The sequence below is a fragment of the Herpailurus yagouaroundi genome, unplaced genomic scaffold (genome assembly GCF_014898765.1).
Source record: "Herpailurus yagouaroundi ecotype Mexico unplaced genomic scaffold, PumYag 197, whole genome shotgun sequence".
NCBI classification, from domain to species: Eukaryota; Metazoa; Chordata; class Mammalia; order Carnivora; family Felidae; genus Herpailurus; species Herpailurus yagouaroundi.
Window position 1 is genome coordinate 29,505,016 of NW_024412428.1, and position 21,633 is coordinate 29,526,648.

General features: G+C 40.7%; 1 long non-coding RNA gene across 1 annotated transcript in view; it reads left to right on the forward strand.

Moving 5' to 3' along the window:
• The window catches only part of LOC121013036 (uncharacterized), a 106,809-nt gene that overhangs the window by 26,462 nt on the left and 58,714 nt on the right, over positions 1-21,633 (forward strand). The window contains exons 3-4 of the long non-coding RNA XR_005782470.1: positions 2,443-2,523; positions 4,597-4,639. This is a non-coding gene — a long non-coding RNA (uncharacterized LOC121013036). The remainder of the gene's footprint in view (positions 1-2,442; positions 2,524-4,596; positions 4,640-21,633) is intronic.

The window sequence follows — 21,633 nt, forward strand, 5'->3', positions numbered from 1 at the left end:
TCAGAAGCTTGAACTAAGGCAGTGACTGGGGCGGGGGTGGGCCGGAGGCATCGGGGGCCCGAACAGCCCCCCCGGACGCCCCCGGGGGGGGGGGGGATGGGGGGCAATGGTGTAGGCCTAGGCACCCCGCCCTCCCGTGGTCAGTCTGGGAGGTTCATCCACCCGCACCCTAGGAAATCCAAAGCTCAGCTCCTGCTCTTCCACCCTCCTCCCCACATCACCCCCTTCTCTACTCTCTCCTTGAAGCAGAAACCTACCCTTTTCCGAAGCCAGATCCTCAGTGTCACCCTTGAGGCCTTAAGCCCCCCCCCCCCCCCACGCCCGGGGGGGGGCGTTCAGTTTCTTATTAAGCCCTTCCTTTGTCTCCGGCCCACCCCCGCCCCAGTCACTGCCTTAGTTCAAGCTTCTGACACTTTAAAAAACAATTTTTTTTTTTGCATTTATTTATTTTTGAGAGACAGTGTGAGCAGGGGAGGGGCAGAGAGAGAGGGAGACACAGAATCAGAGAAGCAGGCTGCAGGCTCCGAGCTGTCAGCACAGAGCCCCAGGCGGGGCTCGAACCCCGGAACCGCGAGATCATGACCTGGGTCGAAGTCGGACACTCAACTGAGCCACCCAAGCACCCCCAAGCTTTTGACACTTTTGGCATGGGTTGTGGCAGTGGTTCCCAGTGGATCTTGCCTCCCTCTAGTCTAGCTCTCAAATTTGTTCGTCACTTCCATGCTAAAAATAATACAATGGACTCCCATTTCCTGCCTGACCAAGTCCAAAGCCTTAGCTTGATATACAAAAGCTATTTAAACAGTGCAGTGTAAGCAGCCATCTTGCCTCATTCTTTTGCATATGCACAGTGCAACGTACAAAGAAGTCTCCGGAGCCCTTGGCCACATTCCTCCCCCTCAACCTTTCCTTAATCCGGGATGACAATGGACAGTCCACCCATCCAAGGTCAAGAGCAGAAAATGGCGCCATGTTTTGTGGAGTTGTGAAATCTACCGCTACCTTTCCATCTTTGGGAAATTTCCTGATACTGAACTGCAGTATATTTTCTCTTATCCTTACACTTTTGCATCTGCCATTTTTTTTTTTTTTTTTTGTCTGCAACGACTTTCCCTTCTTCATTTGGATAGATTTATTGAAGAAAGAATACAGAAGTAGTGAATTCTGTACAGAAGGGATGTTTTGTCCAGGTGATAGTTAACCCAAAGGTTGTTTTCTTTCTCTACCTGGTCCCATCCAAGCCAGGATTTATAAAATCCTTCCCATGGCTATAGTGCAGTTCAAAGAGACAGAAAGAGAGATCAGAACAAAGAACAAAAAGTCACCTCTGGGTAACTATTAGAGGCAGCCACTGTTTGTAGAGAGTGCACTTTAGAGGAACCCAAATCTCCTCAGAAATAAGCTTGATGACTTAACAATAAATTTTGAACAACTGTGGACTGAGAAACTGAAAGTTCTCTGTTATTTGAAAGAAAGCCATGATACAGTGAAGCGTCCTTTGCAGAGCACAGGGGTTTCAGATGTAGAATTTTTGTGAAGATGAAGAATTTGGTGCAAATAATGTAGCTCCAGGGCAGAGGAAAAAGAGCATGTGCCCTGAATCCAGAGGGACGTTTCTCTTAGCAATATTTGGCTAAAAGTTTTGCCGATTCTGAGGTGAGGGAGAACGAGTAGTTTGCTGTGTGTTTTCATGCCTTTATAACGGTTTAATAATCCATATACAATCAACTTCAAAGTAAGCATTGATTTAGTCATTCTCAGCTGGGGAAGCAAATATTATAAACTTGAAACCCTTGGTTAAAATTAAGAGCAACTATCAGTCATCATGCTGTTTGATAAGCCCAGGAAGAAAAGAATCCTACATGTCAAATGCTTTGAATTTTGAAAGTGCTTCACGGATGAGATAAGGATATTTACATTCTGTGACCACAACTACAGAGCTAGTGAAGAACGCAGGTAAGAGAACAGACTAGGAGGGGAAGGGCAGTATTGAAATTTAAGTTTATGCACGCAGGCTTTGTCGGCTAATAAGTTTATTGGAAAGGAGCTGGAAGCTTCTGCCTCAGATTCAGTAACTATAAATTTCTCCCCGAGATGGTCATTTAATGTTAACTACAAAATTGCTGCTTAATATTCATGGAGTGCAACCTTCCCCACTGCTGCACGTGCAAAATATTCTATTATTTCCTTAATTCATATTTGTTTTGTAGGAAATGGAATTTGCTTACTTAATTTGTAAATAGATGCAAACAGCATTTTGTTAATCTATGTAAAAATTGTTCTTGCGTTAGTTGGAAAATCCTTTTATCTCTGGACTTTTTTTTTTTTTTTGTAGGTTGCAGGTACATACCTTCCTTTAGCTGGTTTGGAGCCAAAGACAACATGAGGGTTGGTTCCTATAACCCACTAACTTTAACTTATTGAGCATTTCCTGTGTGCCAGGTGCTGTATTGAGTGCAATGCCCATCACCCTGTAATCTGGCTGTATGAGTCCGAGTTCAGTCAAGGAAAGAGAGAAACCATGTGAGTGTCATGGGATGAGGAGCTTGTTCGGGGTCGAGCTGGGGCTGGCTCATGAGCTCCTGAGAGCACTTGTGTGCCTTTCTTCCCAACTCGATGTTCAATGACTTCATATCGATGGCTTGAAAAGTGGGAGTATTCGGACCACAGATATCAGCAAAAGCTGCAAATTGGGTTCTCCCTGGAAAGCAGGTTTATTACATACCTGTGCAAGGTGGGGAAGTGAAAGCCTGGGAGAGGGAGCTGGAGGGTTGGCGGTGTCATTTACCGGTTGTCCTGAAGCAGTGGCCCAGAGAGGCAGTTTGGAGCTCGCAGTGAGATCTGGGAAACTAAGCACGTCCAGTCGCTGAAGGTGGATTGCAAGGGGAGGATTACTTGGAGAGGACCAAGGGGAGCTACAGCCTCTGTGTGGCACCTGCCTCTGTGGTTTGCAGCCAAGCATCTGGGGTGGGCTTGTGGCTGCTGTTGATGAGCAGAAGCCGCCGTCCGGGGGACAAGCTAGGTGTGGAGCAGAGGGAAGTCAGCATCGGCTGGGATCCTTACTGCTGTGTCACCGTCACCATGTCTGACTGCAGGGAAAGGTCTCCTGCCCTTCCCCTCTCTCCTGCTTCACTTCCATCTCCCAAATTTTGGGCAGGTTTCTCTTTTGGCCAATCCTAACCTTGAGCCCTCTGGGAAACAGTTGTCATCACAGTTCCCAGCTTAACCAAGTTGACATGGCACAATCCCACACGCTTCCCCAACGGAGGGGTGAGACGGATATCATGCTCTCCATTTTTCAGAAAAGAAAACCAAGATCCAGTGAGGTTATACAAACATGTCACTAGGTCTGTTAGATTCCGAAGCCTATCTTCTTCATTACCATAGTACCCTGGGAGTGTGTTTATTCTCATTTTGTCTTTTTTGGCTGTTTGTAAAATAATGGCCCAAATCAAAGAATCCCTTCCCAAAAGTGCCACACGTAAACATTTGTCATGGGTGAACCCATCTGACAATTATCATAAGTGTTCTAGTGCCCAGGATGACCACATAAGATGAGCATTTACAAAAAAATGTATGTTAACAGGGCTCACTCCAGTCTGTTATGGTGTGTCTGGGCCTTAATTCTGGGGATACAAGGATGCTGGGATGGTGAGATAGGATGTCTGCCATCAAGGAGCACACTGTCTGAGAAAAATAGAGCAGTAATTTTAGTTCCAGACCATTTTATGTACTTTTCCAGATTTACTCAGCCCACCTGCCCTCTTGGCCTTAGATGGTTGCTCGGTGGACGGCCTGGCCAACACTGCCATAGTCTGAATGCTACCGCCACCACCTGGGCTCAGCATGGGTTTCATTTTGTCCACCGGAGTGGGGGCCTTCGGGCTTCTCGGCTCAGATCTGACCTGACCAAACACACAAGGCCTGTGACTTCCCTGGCACTTCTAGGCTCAGAGGTAGCCGTGCATCATTGGCTCTGGGCTGGGCTTCTCCAGCAGCTTCCCGGAGGGACTGGATGTCATAACTCAGAAGTGAGTGGGGAGGTGACACATTGGGGGGGTGACCTTTGAGCAATGGTAGACAAGAGTTGGAGGATCCTGGCTGATATATCCTCCTTTCCTGTCCACGTGGACTGTTCCAGGTATAGTGGTTCCACACAGCTGACTAGGAGGGGTGGAGAGTCATGTGACTGAATAGCTGACTATGTTTTCCAGGAAGATGTGGCCAGCTCAGTAACCCACCACTTTGTTTATGCCTGTCCTCCTTCCCTTCCTCTCTCCCCTTCTCCCTCATGGTCGCTTCCCTGGAATTGCACCTCTGCAAAACGTTGGCCTCTCATCTTTGCTTCAGACTCATCTCTAGGGAGCCTAGGCAAAGATAATAACCTAAAGGTAAACAAATGATAAAAAAAAAAATTGTGATAATGGCATGTATAAAATACTATTGGAGGGGGTTGCTAAAAATATAAAATATATACATATATATGATACATATATATGGCTATATGTATATATATATATATATATATATATATATATATATTCAAAGCCCAAACCTTCCATACCTAACTCATTAATTTCTGAAATTAATTCCTAGGTGTTCCACACGCCGTGACGTGACAATATATCGTGATCCTCAGGTAACGTGTTTGCATTCTAAAAGAGATCTCATTAAGTCAAAAGGATGAGTAGTATGTGTACTTCATACTGCATAGTGGGGTAGACGTGAAGGAGGAAGGAGACTCTCAAATCACATCCCATCGGGCACGGTCCACTTTCTCCCAACATGATAATCTTATGAGTAAGGCTTGCCACAGTAGAGGTGTGACTTTATGTTCTAACAGGTGTTAAAATTCCTTGAATTACCAATATTGGCAAGGAAACAACTACACGTTGACTTCAATGGCACTAATGGGTGCCTTCTTTAAGAAAGATATTATTATTATTACAAGACTATTTAAAAAAACCCACTTCATCCAGAAGATCTGTAGTCCAATTGTATTAATCCCACTGCAAAGGCACAGGGAGATTCTGTTGAAATTAATAGAAAATGGCAAAATAATACCTTACGTTAATGATTAACATATTAGGAAAGTTTAAAAAGCATACTTCTAGACTCAGAGTCTCTGGAATGAGTCTATGAACATGCATATGCTCATATTTTTCAATGTGATTGTTTGGCAACTGCAGAATGGGTAAATTAGCTTCCTGTATTAAAAGAGAAGAAGTCTCCCAAATTGACTTTGGGAACTAAATCCCAAACTGCAAATAATTGAAAATAAAGGTTAAAAATGAATACGCTGATACAGCAGTCTCCTAGAACAGAGCGCATCATCACTATACAATTATAACTGGGTTTTCCAAGTGGAAGATTAAAAGAGAAACTCAGTTTTGACATTTTAGCCAAAAGGATTTTTAGCAGAACCTTGTGGTAAAAATAAGGGCAAAGGTAAAATGGTGTGTTTACCCTAAAGCGTCTGAAAATCTTCACAGTAATTAGAAAAAGGGATTTTTTTTTTCCTATCAAGTTTTCATCTTCTCTCTTCTTGCTTAGAGACAGAATCATCTCGATGGAAAATTAGCAGTCACAGAGCAGTGTTCAATTTCACTAAATTATGGCACAATTCTGGTGCTGTATGTTATGAGGAGCCTTTAATGCCATTGCTGGAGGACAATCAGAGATTTTTCCAGTTCTTGGTAGTTGAATTGCAAAGGAGAATATTAATAAGATAAAATCCTGGGATGGGAAAATCTTTCAACTCTGAAATTCTATGCCTGGAAGAATCGTAAGATAGCATTTTCTCATAAAGTACCTTTGCTTTGGAAGATCCACAATCCTGATTATTATTCAAACCTAATTTCAGCTCAGAAAACTTAAGTGAAAGACAATCTTCAAGTTCTGAGGATTATAAAAGATGACAGGATGTATGTACTTTTGATAAAAAATGCACCAGGGGCAACCGCTGCCCACCAAAAGACAGCTCAGAGAGGCTGTCAGTCAGAATAAGAGGGATGCAAGTCAGAGCAAATCACCGTGTCAGACTCCCGGGCAATGAAACCATTACTCCTTAAATGCTGGGCAGTTAGGAAATGTTGCTGTACCGTGAAAATGACATTATGACATTCTCGGTTTGTTATTTCTCTTTAGTTTTCATTTAACATTTATGTACTTGAAAAGGCAACCAAATTACACATTGTCCTGATTAGGGTTTGAAACCTAGCGTAATGTTCATCTCATTTTTCAACAAATATTTATCGAGTGCCTGCTATTTACCAGGCCCTATGCTAGGTCCTGGGGCTCACAAAATGATTGGATCTTGATTCCTATTGTGTAGTAGCTTATGGTCCAGTGGGATAGGAGAGTTGGAGGTATACTTGGAGATCATCTAATTTTATAGCTCAGAACCCTTGGGCCCCAAGAGAGTTAGGGACCTATTAAAGGCCACCTGGCTTGTTGGAAACAGAGGTGAGATGATTCATGGCCTCCGATTTCCACAACAGAGCTGTTTCGAATTCTTTATTCATTTATTTACTCATTAAAACATATTCATCGAGTGTGTACTCTGGGCCATTTATGTTCTCCCCCTCCTGGAGGTTACAATTTTATCAGGGAAGGTGAATATCAAAATGGTGAAGAATGTACAAATTCCTTAAGCTATAACTTTAATGTATAAATAATGTCACTTAATATTCTAGTAAGTAAATTTACACAGTATTTCAATCATCCCCCGCTACTGATGGCAGAATATTTAACATGATCAGTCTCAGGTGAATCCTATTTTTTTTTTTTTCCACTCTTTCCTTCTCCTCATGGTTGATATTAAGTTGCCCTTAGAACTTACGGATTGTTGTGGGCCCCATCCGGTCTCAGATCGTCATTAACCAATGCGGGCAAGAGATGTCTGATTATCCCCATCCTTGATCCTCTTCATCAATCCTTTTGGCGTTTACTGAGATACCCATCAACACCTCTGGTCTACACTGCCTGGATTCCAGCAGTGAAGTTTCAGAAGACTCTGTCTTCTCTTCTGCAAAAATTTTTTAAAACATTGTTTTTAGTATCCTCTTAGACTGGAAAATTCACTCCTATCTTGCTTTTTTTCTGAATTATTTGCCTAAGTCATAAGTATTATGCCTCTAAGTTCTTTAGGGCTTTTGTCTTTTGATAGTCAAATGCCAGGATATTTAGGTTCCAAATTTAATTCCTTTAAGCCATCATCATAGAAACGATTGTTGAAAAACTACTTTGAAACTCAAAAACTAATTGACCCCTTTCTCTTTTAGCATCCTAGTCTGAGGGCAGTGGTAAGAGTAGGGTAGTATGCTGGTTACTTATTCCTCAACATGTCTCATGGTTTCTGTGGGTCAGGCATTCAGAGAGGGTGCAATGAGGACAAGTTATCTCTCTTCCTGTGTCTGGGGCCTAGCTGAAAGTCATCAACATTGTGGGGCCGAGATCATCGTAAAGCTTATAAATGCAGTATCTGGAGGTTGCTGTTGGCTGGGGGCCTAGCTGGTGAGGTCAGCCGGAAGACCCTCACGTGGCCACATCATGTGCCATGGGCTTTATTAGAACATGGTGGCTGGGTTCCAGGGGCAAGAGGTGAGAGAGAGAGAGAGAGAGAGAGGCAGGCAGAAGCCATATTGCTCTTTATGACAAGCCTCATCAGTCACATGGTGTCCTTTCATTGGTTGAGGAAGTTACAAATGTCCACCTGCATTCAAGGAGAGAGAACACTGATCCCACCTCTGGATGGGGAGGCTTGTCCATGCCACACTGTGAGCATATGGACATATATTGGTATGGCCATCTAGGGAAAACATAATCTGCCACAAGGGGGTTAGCAGAAAATACAGGGAATGAAAAACACTGGGTAATGCATCACAATATTATTTTGTCGCATTTGGTCTGCAGCTGATGGCCATCTCACGTGTGCAGATGTGGCCAAAAGGAAGGAAAGCATGTATTGATGGAGAATCAAAGTGTGTGTGATTGGTTCTTTGAAAAAATGTCTCAGAGTATTCGTGTCCAGCTATTTTTGTCCCACTAAGGAGTGCAGTTTCTAGCTATTTGTGTCCCACTGAGGAGCGAGCTTTGCCCTACCATTCGCAAACTAGTTGTGATTATCACTAGAGGCTCTCCTTCTGTGGGTTACCCTCTCACTACTTTCCCCAGGGACTGAGTGTGTTGATGTTGGATTTTCCCACTCCTATCACCAATTCCTGCCAGTTCCCCCTTCTTTCCTTTTCTATATAATAATCTAATGGTTCAGCCTTTTGCTGGGGGAATTAATTGGGTTATCATGTCCTTAACTAATAATAGCTTTTTTTTTCCCCATGAATTTTAACAGCTGCCTAATTGAAGTATCCAAATGGAATAACTAATAATGAGAAACTTAGGCTTTTAAAGCCTGACTGCAGGGCTCAAGGATGAGACCAGGGCGGGCTGGGCAGAGCAGCTCAATAACTCCTAATCATGCCATGCAGATGCCCATCTGTGTGGCCTGCACCCAGGGCTGACCTGCTTTCAAGAAGCTTAATTAGCAAGATGAGAAGAATTGCCTCCTTTCCATGCTTGGGTGAAGGCGTTGATCTAGCAGAACAGTAGAGCCTAGCTACTCTCTTCTTTATTAGTATATATATTTTAAATGAAATAATGTTATTATTTTATTCTGGTCATAAAATGAATTCTTGCCTACTTTCAAAAAGCTGCACATTTCTGGAATTGCAGAGAAAAAAGAAAAACTGTGTGAAAACTTACCATCCAGATTTAACTCTTAAAACGTTTTGGGAAATGTTCTTCCATATATTTCTGTATGCGTGGTTACCTAGAGCTATACTTATACATGACTTTGTTTACATATACTACACATCCTGTTCTGTATCCTGTTTTGTTTTGTGTTCATTCAATAATAGTTATTTTTTCCATGTCAATTAATATAGATCCGCATCATCATTTTTATTGACTGCGCAATATCCCTCTGTGAGACATACCATAAGTTATTTAACTAATTCTATTGAACAACACTTACGCCTATTGCAATTTTTGGATATTATAATCAATGCTCTGAAGAACTTTCTTGTACATCCATTTTTATGTACTTGTTCAAAAATCTCTTTGGGATAGTTTCCTACACAGGGAAATTACTAGGAGTTTTTTTTGTTTTTTGTTTTTTGTTTTTTTTTTAAGAGACAGTAGGAAGCTGTGGGGGGAAAGAAATCTGAGTGAGCAGCCTAGTTCCAGAGAATTTGTGGAAAAAATATACATAAAAGGCTCTATTGAGTTAGGAGACTGATTTAGACAGCTCAGAATGCAAATTAAAAAAAAAAAAATCTTCATGAAAATCTTGTAGCCTAGAGTGGAAGATAGACCCTTACACAAATTCCCAGGGGAGGCATGAACAAAGTACCATGGCAAAGATTAAAAACAAAAAAGAAGGGGGGGGGAGGTATTAAATCTGAACAAGAGAAGTAGGGGAAGAATTAGAAGAGAAAACAAGTGGGCTGGGCCTGTGGTTGGGAAGGAGTTAAAGACATGAATCCATTAGTTTGCTCAGGCTGCCATAACAAATACCAGAGACCAAGTGCATTAAACAACAGAAATTTGTCATTTCATAGTTCTGGAGACTGGAAGTCCAAGATCAAGGTATTAGTAGGGTTGGTTCTTTCTGAGGGTCATGATGAAAAATTCTGTTCCAGGCCATCTCCTTGGCTTATAGATGACTGTTATCTCCCTATGCCTTCATATCTTCTTCCCTCTATAAGAGTCTATCATGAAATTTCCGCTTCTTATGAGGACACCAGTCAAATGAGATTAGTGCCCATCTTAATGACCTCATTTTAACTTAATTACCTCTTTAAAGACCCTGTCTCCAAATATAGTCACGTTCTGAGGGACTGGGGGTTAAGAGTTCAACCTCTGAATTTTGGGGGTGACATAATTCAGCCCATAATAGCAAAAGAATGGAGAAATGCTTGTATAAAAGCCCAGAGTCAGGCAAGGGTGCTGTGGTTGTGGGAGACTGAGGAAGCTGTAAGCTAGGTGGAGAAGGTCTGGGGGCTGGGATTGAAAAAATAGAAAAGTGGTGGAAGGCGTGTCTGTGCTGGGAGGCAGTCTTGTAAAAATCCCTGAGAAAGGTGGGCTTTATTCTGCAGTGGGTGGGGAATTATGGGTAATTCTAAGGAGTGACATGATCAGGTTTGTCCTTCATTTAGATGTTGCTGTTAGAATACCAAGTATTGGTATGGATGTGGAACATCTGGAACCCTCATGCACAGTTGGTGGGAATGTAAAATGGAACTATTTTTGGAAAATAGTTTCATACATGTACCATATGAACCAGTATTCCTCTCCTAGGTATCTATCCAAAAGAAAGGGGAGCATGTCTAGACAATGATTTGTACATGGATGTTAATAACAGCTTTATTTGCAATTGCCCCCAACTGGAAACAATTCAAATGTCTATCAACAGGTGAATGGCTGAAGAAATTGTGGTATATCCATTCAGTATAATACCACTAAGTAATATAAAAGAAAGAACCATTGATACAACAATGTGGATAAATATCAAAATAATTATGCTGAGTGAAAGCATCCAGCACTCCCTCCCCCCAAAAGACCCTCAAGTACGTACTGTGTGATTCCATTCATGTAAGATTCTAGAAAATATAAACTAATCTGGGTATGAGGGTTGGGGCAGCTGGGGCAGGGGTGGGAAGGAGAGATTGCAAAGGTGCATGAAGGAACTTTTGGGAAGGATAGAATTGTTCATTATCTTGATTGCAGTGATGGTTTCTTGGTTGTATACAGATGTCAAAAGTCATCAAATTATACAAGTACAGGCAACTTATTGTATGTCAATCATACCTCAATAAAAAACACCAAGCCAACAAAAGGGAAGCAAAACCAGAATCAACAAGAAAGGAAGTCTGTAGGGTAGATAAAAAAAAGAAATTGGAACATAACCTTGAGGAAGGGAGACCAGTTAGGAGATGACTGTAGACTTGCGAGAGATTATAGGAATCTGAATGAGTCTGGGTAGGGGTGCCTGCTTGGCTTTGCTCTGCTTTTGTTCTGGGGCATATGCTTTTAGGAACTGAAGTGCTGTGGGCTGCAGAAGGATGCTTTGAACTTGTGTGATAGTGGAGGACACCAGCCTTTCTTCATCTCAGTCTCCACTATAGGTTAAGCATAATTTTAGACATTTGTAGTAGTGTTGAATAAGACAAGTATCTTCTGGGCTGTAAAGGCTACCATGCTAGTAGGAGACCAAAAGATAATATGTCAGGTTAACTGATATGAAGAAAAAGCAGGGTAAGGGGCTAATTAATGGATAGGCATTGGGTATGAGAACCATTCCAGTGAGGTATTTGATAAAGGCCCCTACAGAATGGTGAGCTCAGGTCTGCATGAAGTGGTGAAAGAGGTTAGTTGAGATCAGGGACAAGTATCCTAGGCTGGGAGACAGGCAAGTGCAAAGGTCTTGAGGTGGCAATGGAAGTGGCTTGTCAAGGAGAAGGCTGGAAAGAGTACAGAGCACAATAGCAGAAGCTTAAGTACGTTCTTGAACTGCCGCCATCGTGTGCGCAAACCAGCTTGCTGGTAATTTATACTGGGCATTTCCTCTTACAACAATGTTCATGCTAGAATGTTGAAAAGTTTAAGTGCTGTTTGAAATACTATTAGGTTGGCTGTAGCTTGGATTCTGTTTCTTAGGCCCTCTCTGCCCTCTTTTCTTTTTGCAAGGTTGGGGTCGGTTATGGCATTTGTTTTAATGGGATTTAATCTACATTTCATTAGGGTCGAAGATATGAGAAAAGTCTTATGGAGGTGTCTTCATTTATCGTGTACCTTAATGCCCAATGCTGGGTCGAATCACACAATTAAAACAAACCTAAGTATGACTGAGAATTGGATAATCACTAATGGTTGACAAATTAAGATCATTGACACATCCCTATAACATCTACTTCAAAAAATATGGCATTAAAAGGGAGCAATAGACATTTGTTGGTCACCTCTTGTGAGGCGAGCATTTCTACCTGTCTTAATTCATTCTCTCAGCAATCCTCTTATTAACACTATTTTGCAGCTATAGAAACTAAATAACTTGTCCAAGGTCACACGGCTAGTAAATGCCAGAGTTAGGATTTCAAGTCACGTCTGCTGCCTCCTGCTTGGAACTCCTGTCGCTGTACCACGTCAGTGTTTAGTGCTATGCCTCAACGTACATAAAGCCATGCTGTCAGGGACTGAATAGAGAGGCAGTCCTTTTAAGAAAGCAAACAACTTCCTTGAGAAAGAAGCCTCAAGGCTTTATCTCTTGACTGTCAGACCTATCTGTCTGAATGTTCCGGAAGAGCCTGTGCCCGGCTCAGCCATTTCTCCCTTCCCAGAAGGATTCTCCAAAGGGACTGGGAGCAGAAGGAGGCTGAGGGAAGTGGCTGGGTCAGCTGGGTATGATTGAACACTGTGCCAGTATCGAAGACCTGATAGAAATCTGGGGCCTCTGGGCACTCGATTTTTAAAGTAATCCTGTCAGTTCCCTAATAATAGTAATAAATTAACCAAACAGTGGATTCAGTGGTATTTTATGTCCTAAGGGTATTGCTTTCACACTTCAACTTGATAGCATGATTTATCAAGAGATAAATTACAGCTGGGAACGAATGGATTTACTGGTGTCAGAGAGACGACAAGTATATTCCGAAGATGTTACCAGTGACGGGCATATACCTGACAAGCATACTTGAAAATCCCCCAACAAAAAGCTTCTCTTCAAAGGCTGAATAACTTTAATCTTCACTTTAGATGTAGGTTATTGCAAGGACAGAAGGATTTTGATGGTATAATTAGCCCCTTCCCAAATCATTATGACCCAAAAGTACTAATTACGTTTATCTTTGGAGATGGGGTTACGTAGTCAAGCCTTTTCTCAAGCCCATCAGGACGATAAGTAAATAAATGAATGTGGGGGTTATGCTACTCTAAATGAACGTCTAACTGCCGGCTCCCCCCAATCCTCCACTGCCAATCGGCCGTTACCACGTGTCTGTCGTTCTCATGTCAGTGCACATGACAAAGATAGAGTTTTCTTGTTGGATTTGCTTACTGAGCGAGACAACCTCATCTTTGGATGTAAGGGAAAGTGGAATTACTTCCAAGATGTTGCTCAAAAGAGGATCCAGAAAGCAGAACTGAGAAAGAAAGCGCAGGTACAGGGTAGGGATGGCCTGAGCTCTCAAGGTTAGATGAGGACTCCTTGGAGATGTGAGAAGATGGCCCCCTCCACATGGAGGCAGACCTAGAAGTGCGAGCTGAGAGTGCGTCCTGCCTTGTAAATCCATAGATGCGTATGGGGCTCTCTCTAGAATGTAACTTTAAGAAAAAGCGTATTAGATCTCTAGAATGTAACTTTAAGAAAAAGCGTATTAGAAGAATTCATGGTGACTCATGGTCTAATGAATGTGTTCTCAAAGCCTTTTTTGAGTCTTTTATGAGTAGCATGAAAATGGGCTTATTTTGGGGGGCAGGAGTAGTGAGGAGAAGTAGGGGTAGGGTAGGATGTGTGCTCTTAGTGCTTAACAGTATCTTGAAAAATAACTCTAAGCTTGGGGTATTTACCTCATAGATGAAACAAGTTAAGTGTGGGTTGAGCCTTGCACATTCAAAACATGTCTTTAAAACAAATTCCAAAGTCTGGGAACTGTACAATTAATAGACAAACATGTAATATTTTGCCCAAAAAATCAACACAAAAAAATTGTTAGGAAAAATAGATGTAGAAATAAGATTTAACTTCAAAAGTAAGCAAGCAGATAAGCTCATTAATGAGTGGTCCACTCAAGAAGCAAATAGGATTTAAAATGTTCCCAGCTTTTGGGTGGTTTAAAGCTAGCCATAACTAGACAACTATGTACACAGATTAAAAGAAAATGGTGCAATGTCGTTTCTTGTTAAATCCCTTTAAAGTTTTCCAATAGCCTGAAGCATTTGTCAAAATCCCAGGGAGGTGCAACAAAGAACTATTTTAAACCTCCAAATTCAGGGCACCTGCAGAAGTAAAGGTGCATGCCATTTTCCCTCTTGGGGATAAATAGCTTTGCCGTATATAAAATTGTGAAAACTGTTATAAACATACAACACTTTCTTATCACATAGTCTATGTGGATCTCTCTAGACCTGGATAATTTTTTTTTATTGTAAAATATTTAAGCTGCTTCATATATCTTTTGAAATTATTTTTTCTGGCCAAATTCTGAGTAGGTTTTTATAGGGGAAAAAAAAATCAAGTGCGAGTCAGAACTCCTGGACTCTGGGGAGACATCTGGTTTTCAGAATCAATCTCTAAGATGGAACCTCACCACCTTGGACATCTGACTTCCAGTTAAATCCTCCAATAAAACCCTAAGAGCCAGAGAAATCATCTTTAACATGCATTCTTCATACTGTCTTAGAGAGTGTGTGCCTACGGGCAAACATGAGAGGCAGCACAGAACCGGACAGGGGCTTAAATCTTTCTTAAATCTTAAATGTGACCTGAGAGTCAGAGTCATGGACGTGGAGGTGAATTTTGATAGGTGTCCAAAGCAACTGTTGGCCTAGGTGCTCTTACGGTCACCCACACTTCTAGTGGACAAGGTGTGCCAGTGCTAATATTGGGAAGCAGGTCAACCTAAACCAACTGTATTCAAATTAAGATAGACAGAGAACCCACATGTGGCCATCTGCCAGCCTCCTGTACTGCCATTTCTCAACTCCACACTCTGTCAGATGCAGGAAGGCAAGGCAAGAGTGTGAACCTCCATCTCTTCTGTTATCACCCTTCCTTTGAGGCCCAATTTAGCCCAAGGGGTAAGGAAAGGGAAACTACCGGTAATATTTATTTTGTCCTACCCAAAAACATACTGCCCCTGTTTTTCATCTTTTTTTTTTTTTGGTGGGGGGACCAATGACACAACTATTTGTGTTTTGTTTTATTTTGTTTTAGAACAGTGGTTTCAATTTTTTTCTACCTTCAGTTTGTTGAAGCAAAAGTTGCTATGAGTCACAAACTTGGTCTGCTTTATATTAACACTTAAATATATTGCATTTAAAAAATTATACTGGAGGAATAATTTGGAAGCAGTGGCACCATTTTTATGGGAAACATAGCATATAGATAGAAAAACATGCACTTTGATGGTTTTTTACAAAGTACAAACTAAATATCCCACGAAAGCCCTACCCAGGTAAAGAAATAAAAAATTACCAGACCCCAGAAGATTCCCTGTGCTCATTTCACTTCCTATCCTGCCAAGGCTGATCATTGTTTGTTTCATCATTCTGATTTCTATCATCTCTATTTGGATTGGTCATTTTTTTTTTTTTTTTAAGAAAACGTTTCCTTAAATAAGTGGAATCATACAGTATATAGGCTTTTTTTGTCTGGCTTCTTTCATTCAACACTGAGATTCTAAGAGTCCGTGTTGTTGGGAGCAATAGTTCATTCGTTTTCATTGCTCTAGCATTTCACTGGATGAACGTACCACAGTTCATTTATCCTTTCTACTGTGGATGAACATTTGGGTTGTTCACAGTTTTTGCCTATTATGAATAATGTTGTTATGAGCATTCTTGTATATATCTTGTGGTGAACATAGGTACTATCTCGGTTGGTTATATACTTAGTGGAATTCATGGGCCAAAGAGTATGCATATGTTCAATATTAGCAGATACTAAACAGTCGTCCAACATTTCCATTTAATAATGGCAGTTAACACTCTGGTCTGAGAGTTTTGATTGCTGTACATTCTCATCATGACTTGACATTGTATCTTTGACATTTTACCCATTCTGGTAGCTGTGTGAATGGCACCATTTCTGAGAATATACACTGTAAAATGTAGTAAGTTAGAAATAAAATAACATATATTTTCACGTTTCAGAGATTAAATAACGTCCTGAGAGAGACAAATAAGTGGATGGCCTCGCTGGGGAATACTGGTGACAGATCACTTCTGAATGAACAATGTTTTAAGGATAGCTGGTTTTAATTATTTGTTAAAAGAAGTGCAGAGTGTAGGATTCAAAATGTAGGATTGTAGAATTAGAAAAAAAAAACCTTTTTTTTACTGTATTTTGTGTTTCATGGGCATTTTGAAGAATTGTGATCAATACCCAAGTGTAGGCAATTTGACCACTGGTTAATCTACATCAGCACAAAAAAAGTGCAGCCAAAGGGAGTCTGTTCATATGCTAAATACTCTGAAGCATTTTTCCCTGAGGTAATCTAGATTCTGCTGTCATTTATTAATTCACCTTCCATTATTCCTACAAGCTCAGAGTTTTTGAAGGAAGTCTGCATGTGTTTTTTTAAATTTATTTGTTGCATTAGAACTATTAACATTTGTCTTTCATCGCTCTAAAATCACACTAAACATATTCACGAAATACCTGGTTCCGTGGAACCAGGAGGTTCCGTGGAACCAGGACCATGGAGCAAAATCTGACCCCAACCGTTCGTTAAGAAAGTTTGGGTGGCAGTAACTAATTAATTGGCCAAAGGTACATCAAACAAAGTGTTTATTTCCCTCACATAGTGAGAGAGAGAGACTTGCTGGTTTTTAAGTAAGATTTGTTTACCAGCTGGTTGTGTTTATTTATTGTTCCAGCCGCTCAGCAGTATCTTTAAGCATCCAGCTTTCGGTCATTCTGTTGTGTCACCCTTAACGCACCAACTCTCACACTCATGTTTGTTGCCTCATGGTGGCAAGATGGCTGCTATTCTTCAGGCATTACACCAATACGTAAGGAGGAAAAGAGGAAAAGAAAGGGTGGTTCCAGCCTTATATTTCTCATTTATCTGGAAAGGTAGAGTCTGCAGAAGACTTCTGCGTATACCTACGTATTAGTAATCTATTGCTGTGGAACAAATAACCTCCAAAACAGTGCCAAAACAACAAAAACAACAACCACGAGACTACTGCAGGGGATAAATAAAGTGAAAACAAATGCCGATTAATTATTGTTTCGCAGTTTCTGTGGATCAGGAATGCCATGGAGGCTTAGCTGGTGGGTCTGGCCCAGGGTATCTCATGAAGTTCCAGTTAAGATGCTGGTAGGGGCTGCCATCATGTGAAGGCATGACCAGGCTTGAGGATCCACTTCTGAGATGGTTCACTGCCAATATGGCAGTTGGCAGGACACCTCAGTTACCCACCACGTGGGTGTCTCCCATAGTCTCTGTGTTGTATCCTTTCAACATGGCAGGTGGCTTCCCCTAGAGTAAGCAATCCAAGAGAGAGCAAGGCAGAAATCACATTACTGTATAAACTAGCCTTGCAAGACTAACACTGTCCCTTCCACCCTTTGGGGAGAAGAGTACCAAAGAATTTGTGAGCATATTTTTAAGCCATCACTGCCTCGTTGGTCAAAACTGATTCATTTGTTTAGTCTAATTACAGCAGAGTCTGGGAAATAAATTTATCATCAGAGGCTATGGCCATTCTTCCCTTGAAAAAACAGGAGCCCTACTGGCAGGAAGAAAGGGGAAAGGAATATTGGGATTGCAACTAGCTCATGAATGTGTATGTAATGGAATTTTTGGAACTTGGTCAGATAATTCTAGAGTTAATCTGAAGGAAGGAACAATTTAGAATAGAAACAGTTTGAAAAATATGACTTTTTAAGGGTGAGAAGGGAATGACCAGACCTTTAAGACTTCAAAATACGAGATGAACCAGTAAGAGGCAAATGAATAGAAAACAATGTAGGGTACATAAATAGATGCTAATTTATGGGAAATTAATATTAAAAAGGATGAATTATTTCATAAATGGCACTAGAAAATATGTGTTTGAGAAAGTTTCATTTACATTCTTGCTATACAACAGAGTAAATTCTAGATGAATTAGAAAGTAAAACATGAAAAATCAAACCACTTTAAGACACTAGAAGAAACTTTAGGTAAATATTTATCCTATCCCAGATGGGGAAAGGACTTTCTAAGTATATAAGCAATGGACTAAATCGTAAAGGAAAAGATTGATTTTAATATTTAACATTACAATCTCTGCGTCAAAAACATAAAAATTTAAACGCAAACAAGGAAATTATGCATTATTTATATTTTGATGGGATATATTTATTAACAAGAAAAATACCTTAGCTTTGCTTGAGGTCTATGGCCCTTTTCTGTCGAGCAAATATTTCAGATTAAAAATAAAACAGTGGGAAAATATTAATATATAATGAGTTAATATAACTGATAATAAAACCTCTATCTTCTCAATAAAATGGGCAAAACCATAAACCTACAATTCACAGAACAGATAGACCAAATGGATAATAAACAGGAATAAATGGTCATCTCATTAGTAATCATAATGACGCAAATTAAAACAAAAATAAAATTTAATGTATGTATCGGATCAACACTCAGGGCAGCCAGAATGTGGTGAAAAGGGATTGTCAAACTCTGCTCGTCGATGCAAAGCAATTTTATAATCTTCATCAAGCCTTCAACATGTTTGTACTTTTTTATCTGATAATTTTACTTATAAGAATCCAGCCTAAGGAAATAACAGAAATGAATTTTAAAATGTACATCTGATGTGGTATGTCTCAATATCAATTATAGTAGAGACAAAAAGAAAATTCCCTAAATGTCCTACAATAGACTCATAGCTAAACAAATCATGGAATGTCCATATGATGGAATATTTGGTTGTTGTTAGAATATTTCAATGAATTTCAGTGACTCAGAAAACCTTTCATGATATAATTTTAGTTATAAGAGCAACACAGTACTTAAAGTGTATATGACAATATATAAATTATGGAATACATATTATATAAGAATTTAAAAAGTTTGAAAGAAAATAGAACAAAATACTTGCAGTGTATCCTGAAAACTATTTTGGGGGAGGGCTTGTAAGATTATGAAAAATTTGTGTCTAATTTAGATTTATGAACTTCCGAAGTTTTCTATAGCGCATTGCTTTGTGATCAGAAAAAAGCCCTCAGTAGACTCTAAATGGACTATTTCAATCTTATTATCTAACCTATCTACTGCTCTTAGGGAGTTGTAGTGTGTGTGTGTGTGTGTGTGTGTGTGTGTGTGTGTGTGTAAGAGAGAGAGAGAGACAGACAGACAGACAGAAAAAGAGAAGGTGAGGGAGAAAGGTCAGAGGGAGGGAAGGGGGAAGGAGAGAGAGGGAGAGAGAGAATTTGGGTACTATAATTCTAGGGAACTTATGTATAAAAAAATACTCAAATTCATTTTTGTCAGGAAGTGGTAGATTAAAACCTACAATAGTGTGTTAACTCTTTCAGGTCACTAAGGGACCAATTAGTGCATTAGGCTAAGGGGTGCTAAATTGTATCCTACTAGCCTGGAGGAGACCAGGCATGTCTTGCGGCTCTAACTCATATCACCACTGGGAAGTGATTCAAATCTGGGAAGAAGCTGGTTCATTGAATATTAATTGAATGGGTGAATAAATGAAGGAAAAGCAAAGAAGAAGCTAACAAGCTAACATTATTGATTATTTTCTATGTGCCAGGGGCTTCTTGCTCATTATTTCATTGAATTCTCACGGCAGCCATAGGAGGCCTATGTTATTATTGTCAGCACCATTTTGTAGGGGAGGACGCTGAGTTTATAACCACAGACACACAACTACTTTCTTGCCCGTCCTATCGGAAGGTGCTGGCATTGCTCTGAGTTAGTCACTTGTTTCCTGGGGTCAGGAGTACAAAATCCGTCTTGGCCCCCCAGAGCTTGGTTCAGGTTGACTGACATGAAATACCACAGTTGAAGACATCATTCCTTTTAAGACTGTGGCTTTTCTTTTTTATTTATTTTTTTATTAAAAATTTTTTTTCAATGTGTATTTATTTTTGAGAAAGAGAGAGACAGAGCATGAACGGGGTGGAGCAGAGAGAGAGAGGGAGACATAGAATCCGAAGCAGGCTCCAGGCTCCCAGCTGTTAGCACAGAGCCTGACGTGGGGCTCGAATCCACGAACTGTGAGAGCGTGACTGAGCCGAAGTTGGACCCTTAACCAGCTGAGCCACCCAGGCGCCCCGACAGTGGCCTTTCTGAGTATGACATAGGCAGTAGTATCGGAAGGAAGAGGTCCGAGGAAGGGAAAACTCTTTGGGCTGTCCGTCATTGGCACTGAAATCGGGCTACATGTCAGATTGCTCTCTGAGCACTATTTTTAAGTAAAAAAAAGAAAGACGTAAAAAGAGGCAGAGGAGAGCAAAAGATTGCGGGGTACCTCAGGAGGACAAAGGGAGTACCCCATGACACGGGAGAAGGGATCTGTGGTTACTTCCTACTAATCATCGGTGTCACAAGTGTGCTTAGAAGCCGCTTCTCCTGTAGTCTCTTAAAGGCGAAAGGCAGGCATTTGCAAGAGTTGTGTGGGCTGCTAGTGCCGGCACAGGCTGTTTTTGTGCCTTGGAGCAAAGGAAATTGGTTCATAAAGAGGATGTATTCCTCACTCATTTCATTAGCAAGAAGCTGTAGCTCAGTAAGTTGGCTACTACAGGCTTGTAAATGGTTCTGGAAACCGACCCAAGCAAGCACCATACCGCAGTTGAATCCATTTCTGCGGGGGAGCCTGGGCTAGGGGAAGAGTTGGTTGCTCTGAATATTTCATGTTTCTATTTAGAAGGATTTTTTTTCCATCTGAGAGGAAGCACTCTCCTGCTCAGGTGGTGACACGCAGTTTTACATTTCAGACATTTAAAGTTGTGAGTGCAAAGTTCCACAGCCCTATAATTTCATCTTTAAAAGGGAGATTTCAAGAAAGGAGATGAAAGTTCGATAAGAAAGCTTTTTATTCTTTGTTTGCTTCCTGGTTGGGGCACACTTATGTTTAGGCTTCCAAAGAATGAAGGGGGGTAAAGTGTTTCTTTCAATAAAGGAAATCCAAACTAGTGACATCTTTAAACAGATTTACGCCCAAATTACCCACTGTAAGTCCACAAGCCACATTATAAAAAATCACCCACATGGCCTTTTGTACTGTGATCCATTGTGTGATACCCAAACTCCTGGAGGAAGGAGAAAATAATGATTAGGCTTAAGCAAAGTGAAAAGATATTTTCTCAGCTGGAAGCTGTTAATACTTTAGCTGATAGAGACTTGGAGAATAACTCCTCTGTTGTGTGTTTAAAAAATAAATACACAAGTACCGGAATAATTCACAGGATGAGAAATCACAGGAGGGAGATAACAGCTGAGCATATCTGAGACTGATCGTTTTTCTGCTTATGGGGATGTTGCTCTTTTGCCCTAAGTCTTAGACTGTCAGTTCTTCTGGATGTTGTCTCCGATCCTCTGGGCCTTGCTGTCTTTGAGTAAATACTGTATTGCCAACTCAGCCAAGGGGCTTACATTTTCATAGAAGACAGGTAATTATTGGAAACATAGGCAGAGGATTTAGGATTCTAAACCTCCTTCACACTTAAAGAAATCAAATCTATGTATTTTTCTTATTGGAAAGCAATATATGTTCATGATTAAAAAAAAACCTGGAGAAATGCAGGAAAGCAAAAAGAAGAATGTGTATAATAATCCTACTAATGAGAGATAATCACAGTAATGGAGTATCTCTCTCTCATTTTCAACCCAATAGAAG